Source organism: Chionomys nivalis, chromosome 3 (assembly GCF_950005125.1).
Source record: "Chionomys nivalis chromosome 3, mChiNiv1.1, whole genome shotgun sequence".
NCBI lineage: Eukaryota > Metazoa > Chordata > Mammalia > Rodentia > Cricetidae > Chionomys > Chionomys nivalis.
The window spans coordinates 46,567,522-46,580,072 of NC_080088.1; the positions used below are offsets into that span (position 1 = coordinate 46,567,522).

Here is a 12,551-nt window from a genome sequence, read left to right on the forward strand (position 1 = left end):
GGGTGTTACAGTCTGCAACTATAAGTTGTGACCCATACTGTTTATATTTTTAAGACCCAATTTAAAACTCATTAAAATAGTCCAGGTATAATCAGGGCATGCTAATTCAGACCTTGATAAAAAACTGACCAACACATGGCAATGTAGCCAGACCAGCTCCACCTACAGAAGCCCCAGACCAACAAGTCTGCCTACAACAGCTATGGGGGGTGGGTGTCCAACTGAGGCCCTGACCCTCTTTTTTAAGTCTTGTCTGAGAGGGAATTTTCAGCCTGGAAACTATCAGAAACAAAAGAATGTGGGGCAGTTCCACTGTTCCACACCTCAGCTTCATGTCTGTCCCATTCCTGTACATACCATCCCACCCTAGTGTATGTATTTGTGCCCCTTTCCTCTTTGCATTCAAGATTATGAAACTTGCTGTGGGCACTGCCTTCCCTTTACTTCTTCCTGTTCATCTTGGTGGTGTATGGGTGAGTTTAGGGATTTTTTTTTTAATCAAAAGTGTTTTAATTTGATTAACATGTTTAATACTTCTAAATTTTATATATATATAACAAATATTTTATATTTCTAGTCAAGATGGTCAGAATTAGCACTTGGCTTATTCCACAAGAAACATTGGATGATCTTTGCATCTTAGATACCACATCACTCCAAAATTTAGCGGTTTCAATCAACAGATTTGTTGGATCCCATAATTTCCCGATCAAGCAATGTGTGATTTCTCCAGTTGGTTCTGGTATAAGATCTTAATACCATCAAGTATCATCAAGGCCTGAATTTTCTTGAAGGCCTGATAATGGTCAGAGGAGCTAGTTTATCTCACATGGCTTTTAGGCCTCTGTTTCTCATGTGAGTGGACTGCCTAGCCTCAAACTAAGTCTGAGCTAGGAGTCATTTGGAACATAAATTTAATATGAGACACTTGCCACTTAACAAAGCCTAATGTTGGTTTTTTAAAAATTATGGTCTTTGTATGTTGTATTGTGATGAAAACTTAAATCTAACATTTGGGAAGAGTTACTATTGGATAGAATATTTTGGAATTGTTTATACTTTCAGTTAGGAACTCACTGTCCTCACCAAGTCAAGGATATGAGTTAAGTATGAATTAAACATGTTAAATAGCTATAACTTTACAACAAGATACTGATTGAAAGAATTTGTTTCTGTCAACCAAACTTCTAGAGCCTATTTAGCTCCTCTGAGAAACATTGGCAACATCAGGAGTTATTTCTAAAGATCTGAGCAGTCTATACTAAGGAAAACTATCAGGTTCTCCTTGTGTCTCCCTTAAATGATTTCTATGAGTTTATTAATAAACACTTGCCTTTTAAGCTCTGCACTACAGTAATGGTCAATGAGGTAAGGGCTATGGCCTCTAAAGGTAAGTTTAAAAAATGCTAAGGTTTCTCTGTAGCCCTGGCCATCCTGGAACTCTTTGTAGACCAGACTGGCCTTTAATTCACAGAGATCCACCTGCTTCTGCCTCCAGAGTGCTAAGATTCGTGCCTGTGGGTGATTGCCAAGTACTCCTAATTGTTGCACTATCTTTCTAGGCCTATAATGTTCTGTTGTAAGTAGAACATATTACAAGTGAAGGACCCTTGGAAACAGCTGTTTGTGAGACAAGGTTTCACCTTGAACTTGCTATGTAGCTGAGGCTCGATTTGAATTCTTGATCCTATTTCTATCAACTTGGCTGGCTGAAGGTTTCCTTTGCAAAAGTGAACAAAAGTTCTCATCAATCTTGAGTTTGCTTTAATGTTATAAAGCAATATGGAGAGAAATATTCTTTACACTGACTTTTTAACATTGCATCCAATATAAACACGCTTTAATAAGATTTAAAAGGCTGATAATTGAAAAGTGAAAAATATTCAGAACTTAGGCATCGAAGCTATGTTTTGTGGTTATGATTGTATCAAACCTAATTTGTTTCTCTAGACTGGTGTAGCTTATTCCATTTTTATCTTTAATCAGGCTACAATTTAAAAGTAGCAGACTAGCTCAAATCTGGTGGGATTTTGTTATTTAGTAGGGACCAGACTCATTAGGACTGACTCCCAGTGTTTTACCTCTTGGATCAGGAGAAGAGACTGAAGCAGTAAGAGTTTGAACTTAATCCCAAATTGGGTTACATAGACCCCATTTGAGGGAGAAATTCTAATCACAGTATCATCTCTTGTGTGTGTGCATGTTTGTTCCTCAAGCACGTATGAGGTCATAAGGAGGATCCAGTTCCATATGTGTTGTAATAAGAGCGGCGGGGCTGCGTCCCCGGCACCCAGCCGCCCGCATGGCTAGCTTATGCCCCCAAATAATTACACGGAAACTGTATTCTTTTAATCACTGCCTGGCCCATTAGTTCCAGCCTCTTATTGGCTAGCTCTTACATATTGATCTAACCCATTTCTAATATTCTGTGTAGCCCCACGAGCTGGCTTACCAGGGAGGATCTTAACCTGCGTCTGTCTGGAGTGGGAGAATCATGGCGACTCCTCACTCGGCTTCTTTCTCCCAGCATTCTGTCTGTTTACTCCACCCACCTAAGGGCTGGCCTATAAATGGACCTAGGCAGTTTCTTTATTAATTAATCAATGAAAGCAACAGATTAATACAAGACCCATCTCCATCATTTCCCCTTTTTCTGTTTAAACAAAAAAGAAAGACTTTAACTTTAACATAGTAAAATTACATATAACAAAACAGTTATCAAGCAAGAATTACAGTTACAATATTTATATCTATTTTATCTTTTATCATAACTAAGGAAAACTATAACTATAACTAACCATTCTTCAACTCCATCAAAGACTCCAGAAGGATACAATATTACCTAAGTAAACAAGAAAAAAGAAACTTCAAACTCTAGAAATGACAGAGACATCTTGCTGCCTAGACAGTCACCCAAAGTTCTTTTGTACCGTTGGGGCATCCATCTTCGGCCTACAGGCCCATAGTTTTCAGCAGACATTTCCATGAAGCAGGAAAATTCCAAAGACAGTTCAGTCACTTTTTGCTGTGTCCTGCAGAATGTCTCATAGACTCTTTCATGAATCAGGAACCCCGAAAGACCATCTCACCTTTAGGCAAGTTCAGCAGTCCTCTCTCTGCGGGTTCTTTGTGTCCAGTTTATGCATCAGTCCAGGCAAGAGCAGTTTCTTGCCCAAATGGCTATCAAACTCCATAAGGAGCCTCTTCAATGCCCATCTTCCTCTTAAAGTATCTGGTGCTGCCAGAAGCAGACGTGTCTCATTGTCATGAAAAGCCCTAAATTATTAAAACATTTAAATGCCATATTCTGCAGTCTTTGAAAGATATGAAGAATGCCTATCTAGCTGAAATATATCTATGCACATCTAGAAAATCTAACATGACTAAAAGCTTGACAATTATCGATGATTATCCATTAACAACCTATATACATTACATTTTTTAATGAACTATACAATCACAATACCTTAATCAAGATTAGAAATATGCATATACATATAACAAAATTGACCTTCAAATCCACACCAATGCAAATTATTCATATCTATATCATATCCCCCTTTAAATGTAAAAGAATATTTATAAATAATATTTGGGAATATGGGCGCAGTTTTTTCTCTCCAAACTGCTTCTTGCTGAATGGGGGCGCTGTATTCAGATCTTTCATGGTGTAACCTGTGTGTCAGGGTCATCTCAGTCGGCAGTTGAATGAAGTAATTTTCTGAAGGTGTTCACAGCAACCTTTCAGGAGGGCGTGGTCTATCATACCATATCGGGATAGACGCAATCCACAGAGTCTCATCCTCTGTGAAAACAAAAGAAGACCCTCTCCAAAGCATCATATCCTTAGACCCATATTCTGAAATCATAATACCCTTATATTCTGGTTTAGCTTGGCAGCCCATATAATGAAATGTCTCTCTGCATTTAGCTCCTTTACAGTCAAAAATTTTAAAGAAAACACAATAATACAAAGAATCCAGACTCTCTGTGAATTTTCCATTTTTACGTGGCTTATTTTTCTTTATTTCTTCAAACCTCAGTTTCCTATAATAATGGTAATGCTCTTAACTACTGATCTTTCCAGCTATCATAATTATTTTGTTGTCCAATCACAAATAACTTTCAATAGATGACAGTTGACCCCAAGAATGACTTAATTTTTTTTAACACTGGTAAGTCCTACAAGTATAACTTTCTACATTCCACCTAGTAGCCAACCCACCTTCTGTACTGTTCATAAGGTCTCAGCTTATGAATGTGTAGCTTAGGCCAAATTTAAAGCATGATTACTGAATTACCATCACTTCTTGGTGGTGACTTTGTAATGTGATGGTAGCACACTGACTTAGGTCATGGAATTTGGTCATGGGATATACCCAGAAGGGATCTGGCAGTGACTGAAACTGTGAAAAGTGGGTGTGGCCCTGGCCTAGGGATACCTAGCACTAGTAAGAATTTCTCCTTTTTCAGTACCAGGGAATGAACTGAGTGCCTTGCAATGTTAGGGTCAGACTGATCTGTAAACGGCACCCCTAGGCTACCCTCAAAATTGCTAATTCTGCCTCTGCCTTTTTAACGTTACTTTTGATAGATTACAGGTGGTTCTAAAGTGTTTGATGTGGGTACTAGGAACTGGACCTGAATCCTCTCCAAGAAGAGTAAATGCTCTTAACTGTTGAGCCATCTCTTCTCTTCCCAGCCTCTGGCCTTTTTTTTTCCCCCTGAGAAAAATTTACATGATCCCAGATAACACATTTTTCAAGTTTCTACATACTTGTGAATTATGTGCAGTCTAAGTAACATATTTTTTAATAAATCACAAGAAATTTATATTTAACAGAAAAACTTTAGGGTACAGTTACAGATAGTGCTTAAAGTATAATATGTGGTGGTGAATGTTGATACAAAATACTTGAGTCTAGTTTATTAGTCGATATCTTGAGAAGTGGGATGGGGGTTAGTGTCAAGCATGAAGTTAAATCAAGGAAAGTATAGCAGACATCTTTTAATATGGAAGTAAAATCATATCAAGGAAATAAACTGGACCTAAAGAAAAGTGATCAATAGTGTAAATAAAAAAGGGTCATTTGGGTTGTGGCTTAAGTTTTGTGAAAATGAAATGTCACAAGATGGCTCATTTGGTAATGGTGCTTGCTCTTAAGCCTTACAACCTGAGTTCAACCCCCAGAGGAGCCCAGATCTGGAAACAACTGACTCCACGGAGTATTGTTTGACTTTCACACACGAACACCACGGACACACACGAATATATTAAATATATTATTTTTAATATTTACATATTAAAATATAGACCAGCTTTACATACTCAAAGCTTAGAAGGATTGCCTGAATTATTTTATGAGGCGTTCTTTATAATGCCAAGAGTAAGGTCAAGGAAATTATAGGTTGTTATGAATAAAAGCATGAAAATCCTTAAAGCACTGCAAAGTTAATCGGCAATATATGGAAGAGGATACATGATGTAGAATCTGTCCCAGGAATTGAAAATGAATTTGTGCAATTCATCATGCTCTATCTTAATGTATGAAGGAGGTCTCACTAGAGCACACCTAACCTCTTCTCTTGGTCTGTTTCCATCTTTTCAGCTTTCATTAGCAAATACTCTGTTTCCTGGCATCTCTAACATCCTTGGGTTTTAGACTTGACTTTCCTGGCTTCATGCTTCATTTTTCCTAGCTTCCTAGCTTCATTTCAGGAATCTGACCCTGCCACACTTTGCTTATCCTCAGTGGCCTTATGGAACTGTCATAAGCTTCTATGACAAATCTTCACCTAAATTATAAGTTAGCTCCACTTAGATGCTGATGCCAGGCTCTGCTGACAGCTCAAGATACGGATGCTCTTGTCTCACAGTTGTATTGGTCTCTACTGATGCTGAGAAAACTTTCTAGACAGATTCCCAGGTCTTTTCCTTAAGATGAATTTGTAGTTTTGAAAAATGGACCCTTTGCTGGATGAGCTCTTGCACACAGCACTTCTTGTTCAGGAGAAGGGCCTGAAGTTTTCTCTTAATGGCACTACTCTCTTAACAATTATAGATGTTTGACTTTGCCCTGTGTGGCACTTTCAACTTGTTATTTTTCATGTCTTTCTGCTCCCTGACTATACATTACAGCAAGAGCCGTGAGCAATACCTGTACCACAGCCTGAATTCTGTTCCATCTTGAAAGTTCCACTATCAAGCATATAGCCTATAGCTTTGAATTGTGCCTCATGAAGTTCTCTGGGCATGAGATTGCAGCCAGATTTCTCTACTAGAATGTATTATGAATGGTTTCGAAAGTATTCTGGAAAGAGTACCAGTTCCTTCTCCATGGTCACCTGAATTTCCAGTTAAACTCTACTGCATTCTGGAGTTTTAGCCCTCAACTCAAATTCCCATTCTTCCAACACAACAAAAAGCCTAAATACTGTGGGTGTGTTTTCACAGTAGCCCTATTCCATTACCAGTTTTCTGTATTAAGTTACTCCTGACAGACAAGGGTTTTTTGGTTTTTTTTCCTCAAAAATTGGAAAGATTTCAGTCTACAGTGCATCATGATGGGGAAAGTATAACTGTAGGGGTCTGAGGCTGATGCTCTACTTGCTTTCCCTTTTAATTTCTTCTGTCCCCCCCCCCCCCTGCGCGCAACTAGGGACCCTGCCTCATAGGTAGTATCACATTCTGGGTAAGTCTTCCCTCCCTCATAGGTACATCCGGAGAGCAACATTGACTCTGCTAACTATCATGATGGGACTTTTGAATGATACAGGAATTAAAAAGACAGCCTGAAAAGCTGTTAGAGTCTGCAGCTACTATGCTTATTCATGAGATCTTGTCTGTCTTTTAATATGTAAGATTGGCAAGAAGGTGAAAGCTGCTTCAGCACTTGTATACTATGTCATAGACCAATGATTAAAAGCTTTAAGCATGCCATTTGGAAAGTAAAATCAGTTTTAATTTGCAAGTGATAATGATTGAACAAAATGCTGGTACTGTGTTTTGGAAGATTTCACTACTTCAAGTTCACATCTTACAAAGTTGAGTAAAGTTAGTGGTGTCATTGTCAACATAAACCAGGCAGTGCTACAGAGCTGAGTATATAAATATATCTGTACTTGCATAGTCAATCTCTTTGTCAAGGCACATGAAAGACCATCTCAACAATCACATAGGGAAAATGGTGTCTTCACAATATACAATAAACAAATAAAAAGGGTGCTCAATCCTCTAGTCCTAGCTACTCACAGCTGAGCAATACTAACCTGGATAACTGAAAAAAGTCATCAGAAGGAAAGAGCCAGTGTAGAGGTTGTGGCAGAACTCCAGGAGCACACAGACACTTAAAAATGAGGTGGCGAGAAGACTGGTTTAGGCACTGCCTGCTCTTCCAGAGGACCCAGGTTCAATTCCCAGCACCCACATGGCAGCTCACAACTGTAAATCTAGTTCTAGAGAATCTGATACCTGGATGGCAATGCACATACATTTCTTATAAGAGAATAAATTGTTAAAATGTTCTTTGGATATAGAAGACAAGAGTCTATATGACCTTGTATAAAGTTCTGGTTTTTTTGAGTCAGGGTTTCTCTCCTAGCCCTACCTGTCCCAGAACTCATTTTGTAAATCAGAATGGTCTTGAACTCACACACCTGTGCCTCTGCTGGTATTAAAGGTGTTTTTTAATGTATGGCACCACAGGCATGATCCAGAAATAATCTGTAAGATGGATTTTTTTTTTTTTTTTTTTTTTTGGTTTTTTTCGAGACAGGGTTTCTCTGTGGTTTTGGAGCCTGTCCTGGAACTAGCTCTTGTAGACCAGGCTGGTCTCGAACTCACAGAGATCCGCCTGCCTCTGCCTCCCAAGTGCTGGGATTAAAGGCGTGCGCCGCCACCACCCGGCCAAAAATATTTGTTTGTTTGTTTGTTTTTTTGGATTTTCGAGACAGGGTTTCTCCGTAGCTTTTTGGTTCCTGTCCTGGAACTAGCTCTTCTAGACCAGGCTGGCCTCGAACTCACAGAGATCCGCCTGCCTCTGCCTCCCGAGTGCTGGGATTAAAGGCTTGCGCCACCACCGCCCGTGTAAGATGGATTTAAATGACAGTATTTTCTGGCTTTGAACTCCGATTCACCTGCATCCTTCCCAAGTACTGGAATTAAAGGAAAGTACCAATGCAGGGCATTGCTGTGCTTTTAAAGACATTTATACAAGACAGCCCAACAGGTAGTGTGGTGCACACCTTGAGACTGAGGAAAAGCTGAAGGGGACAGAACAGGGTAGTGGGTTTGCTTTTAATTAGAAATTCACACCCATACATTGTGTGTGAATGGGAGAGAGACCAACATAAGACTTATAAGGTTATTTCAAGATCAAATTCAGAAAGCACAAAGGGTTTCTAAATGAAAAGGCTTCTGTTTCAATTGCATCAAGAACTTAACAGGATAACATTCAGATCTCACCTCTTTATTTTTGGAGAACAGACACAGCAATGGTATAATTAGACTGAGATTCATAATAAATCAAGATGGACTGCAATGGGGGAATGCCTATTGAGTTGGCATCTCTATTGTGGCCTTTGCTGTTTTAGTATGGCCACCTAGGTGTGGACACAGACAATGGTTGCTTTCTCAGACCCTGACTTTCCTCATAAGTAAGATGGCAAGAGTATGGTTATATGGATGAAACAGGTTAGTAAACAAGCAATTCTTATAAAATGCAAAACCGAAGCTGCACAATTGTTGAAAACATTAGTCCATCATGTAAAGAACTTCCATAAATCTGAGATGCTTCCAGACATTAAAATGAACTCTAATGTCTGAAAAAACGCACTAAAAACAATGATACGGGAATATGCTCAGCACCACTAGTTGTTAGAAAAAGTGGTGCACATCTGTAATGCCTGTAATCCCAACACCAAGGAGGCTAAGGTAGCAGGTTCACCAGTTTAGTTGTGTCCTGAAATGTCTAGTGATACTGTCTCAAAAGCTATGAAACGACCGCAGCTCAGTCGTGGTGTGTACTATCTGGACCCTTCATATACTGTTGGGAATGCAAATTAAAAATTACAGCCTCTTGGAAAAGCTTGGGTATTTCTTCCAAAAAACACGAAAATAGTCATATGTACTATATTCAGAAGGCAAAAGATAGGCCTCTAAAGCAAGACAGCCACATCAAGTTTAATGAGTGATTACAAACAAAAGCCATAAAATGAAACCTAGCTATGCAATTCTGTGCAGCAATTGGACTATGATTACACATGCATGGCCGCAGGTCAAGACTCAGTGGTCCTGGTAACAGGATGTGTGCAAGTGGCAAACAGCGGAGCACTGGAAAGAGAAATTTAATGATTTCTGGGCAGAGCAAGGAGGTAGTAGGTGGGGTTGACCCTTGGGAACATCTGAGCTGCCAGAGCTGCTGCTCAAGTTCATTCTTGAACCCATATGAATCTGAGGGAGCAAACAAGCCATTATATACCATGCTAATCTTTCTGTACCATAAAGGGTCCTCAAGTAAGTGGGTGAAAGCCAGGTTCAGTGAAGGACTGGACCTGTCGACACGCCAGTTCCACATGACTACTGCATGTTATTAGCAATCTAGACACTCAGCACATACCAGCCATCCTCATGTGGCATCCTCTCAGTCTTGCATGCTAAATAATGTTGGCTAAAATTAATCAAAAAAATCTGTAGTTGAAATTTGAACTATTTTATTTATATATGTGTTTGTGCACACATGCACAGTCCATATATGGAAGTTGGTTAGAGGACAACTTGGAATCTGTTCTCTCCTTCCGCCATGCGGAGATTCTGAAGCTTAAACTCGGATCATCAGGCTTGTCGGCAGGTGGTGCCTTTACTAGTAGTCACTTCACCAACTCAACAGTTTAGAATTTGGACTTCAATTAGAAAATGAGGATTAAAATTAAAAGTTGATATTCTGACCTTTATCAGTAAATGGTTGACTTTCTATTTTTAAATTATGTCTGAATGGCATTAATAATAGTTAAAAATTCTTAAATCTTGTTTTCTGAATCATCAAAACTTTTGTTTTGCATCTGGATGTAGTGGTGCACCCTTTTAATTCCAGCACTCATATTCAAGATGCAGAGGTAGCTGGATCTCTGAGTTCAAAGACAGCCTAGTCTACACAGTGGGATCCTATCTCAAACAACAAAAAAACAAGACATTTGATTTTAACTAAGAATGAATGTATTGTAGCTCAGGAAGTTATGTGTACCCTGGATTTGATATTTGTCACCCATTAAACCTTACATTCTTACTAAGATGGAAATCATGTAGCTGGACATATATTAGCATTACAGTTTCATGGATGTGTTATTAGTATTACTCTTATGACTCTGAGTCACAAGGTCTCTGCTGCTTGAACTTGGGAATGACAAATCCATTCAAAAGCTAATTAAAACTCACTGCCCTGGCCTAGATGTCACAAGGAAGTGAAAAAACAAAATTCAGACTGCTTATTAGCACCGGTTTTGAAGCAACGTTAAAGGTCTATTTCATTACAGATTTTCAAAACGCGTAGTAAAAGTAAAATGGACTTGTTATTTACCTTTTTCACAAAGCAAGGTCTCCTTCCATTATGTATTTGCCATAGATGTGACTATCTTGTGAAGAGCTCATGAATCTTTCACCACCACTAGGTGGAGGACCCGACACCTGTCTCAACCCGACTGGCCTGTGAAATGAAGCAAAACTAGAAAAAGATAGTTAGGGACTACGGTTCAAGAGCTCCAAACGCAGCTCAGAAGAAAGAGGTCTCGGGTTCTAGATACAAGTGTCTAGTAACTTAAGTTTAGGCAATCCCCATCTCCCAAAGACACACTCCCTCCCTTAGCTGAGGCTCCCGGTCATTTCTGAAAATGGCCTTCATGCTTTCTGGCAAATAAAGGACGTCTGCGAGTCTGCAGTACAAATTCCGGCAGCCTTGGGGCTGAAAGGATCTTGCACCAAAAGGGAAGTCCGGAGAGAACTGAATTCACCACCGTTTCCCGCCTTCTTGATCCTCCACAGGCTAAAGGGACCCGTCTATCTCCGAAAGCCTCGGGTGCCTCCTCCTCTTCACTTTTTCCACTTGTAAGCTCACACTGACATATTCCAAAGCTCAGTATAGAACAGGAAGCAAGGAAGTTTCTTAAAACATCGCTTCTAGCTTCTCAAAGCTTCCCCTTTAAGGAACCAGGCCTACCTCTTTCTCATTCACCTACTGGCTTTCCTTTCTGCCCGTCACTCTACCTTTAAGAATATTTCCTGTTCTTTCAACCCAACTTGCACACCTCCGCCCCCCGGCCGTGTTCATTGGGCCGCCTGAGGCCTGTTCCCTCCTAGCTTTTCCCTCCGCCTCCTCCCGCCCTCTAGCCGAGCGCAGCGGCATTCCGGCTGCCGATTGGCTGGGACGGCAGCCTCCCCAGCACTGGATTGGCAGGCCGGTCGGCTGGGGCGGGCGCGCGGCGCATCCATGCTAGGCTGTGCGCGTGCGGAGCGGCGGCCGCGGGAGGGGCGGGAGGGGCGGGGGGAGGGGGGCTGGGAAAGTTGAGGCCGTGCTGCCGCCGGGTCTCCGGCCTCGAGGGCTCGGGCTCGCTGCGGCGGCGGTGGCCGCGAGGAGAGGCGGCGGGGGCGGGGGGAGAGGAGGGCCCGGGCCCGCGCTCCCCCAGCCCCGCAGAAGCAGGCGGCGGCTGCCGACCCAGAGGCTCGCCTGGACGGCCAGACACCGCTGCCTTCCGCTCCTGGGATCATGACCCAGGCGGGGGTCGCCGCCACTGCGGCCCGGAGCGCGTCCCCGGCGGGTGAGTGGCCGCGGGAGGGGGCGCTGACAGCCTGGGCCCCGGCTGCGGGGGCGGCTCCGGGGGGCGGCCCCGGGCTCAGCTCCACCCACCCCCTCCAAGCCGCGGGAGGTGAGGGCTAAGCTGAGTGCCTCTGGCTCCCGGGGACCCCAGAGTGCCCACCTGACCCGGGGTGAGCGCCTTCTTCACCTTGGCCTGCCCGCACCCTCGGTGCCAGGCCCGGTTCTCACCAGCGGACAGAGGCCCCATGCTGTCTTGGGTGCATAAAGAACTGGGCTGCCAGGTCCTCTCCAGGTGGCCTTTGCCCGCCTCCTTCACCTTTTGCCATCTCTTCCATCTCTTTCCTGGTCTTCTGACTTTCCTTCTGACCCACTCGTCAAACTCGTGCTGCTTGCTTTTGTAACTTTCACCCCTGTGTCGGAGAGTTAGGTTGGCGTTTTCTTTTTAGAAGCTCATCTTTTTGCTTCTGAACAGCCCTGGTCCAAGCGAATGGCTAGCTCCTCTGATTTCCTATTTCCTGAACAAGCATGAGTTTTCTGGGCTCTTGCTGAGATCTGACGCTTTGACTATTGCGTTCTCTCATGGCTTTTTTTTTTTTCTTTATTGACCTCATCTGCAGATAAGAGATCACATAAAACTAACTGCCAAATCCCAACGAATGTTCGAGTAACATTTTACCCACTAAATAGAGTAAAGTAACATGCAGGACAGTTCTGGCTAGCATGCAGGACAGTTCTGGCTAACTT

At 42.0% G+C, this 12,551-nt stretch overlaps 1 protein-coding gene across 1 annotated transcript in view; it reads left to right on the forward strand.

The window, feature by feature from the left end:
* The first annotated feature begins 11,567 nt into the window (after positions 1-11,567).
* Positions 11,568-12,551, forward strand: part of Usf3 (upstream transcription factor family member 3) — a 49,271-nt gene continuing 48,287 nt past the window's right edge. The window contains exon 1 of the mRNA XM_057764019.1: positions 11,568-11,808. The gene's annotated coding sequence lies outside the window, so the exon portion shown is untranslated. The remainder of the gene's footprint in view (positions 11,809-12,551) is intronic.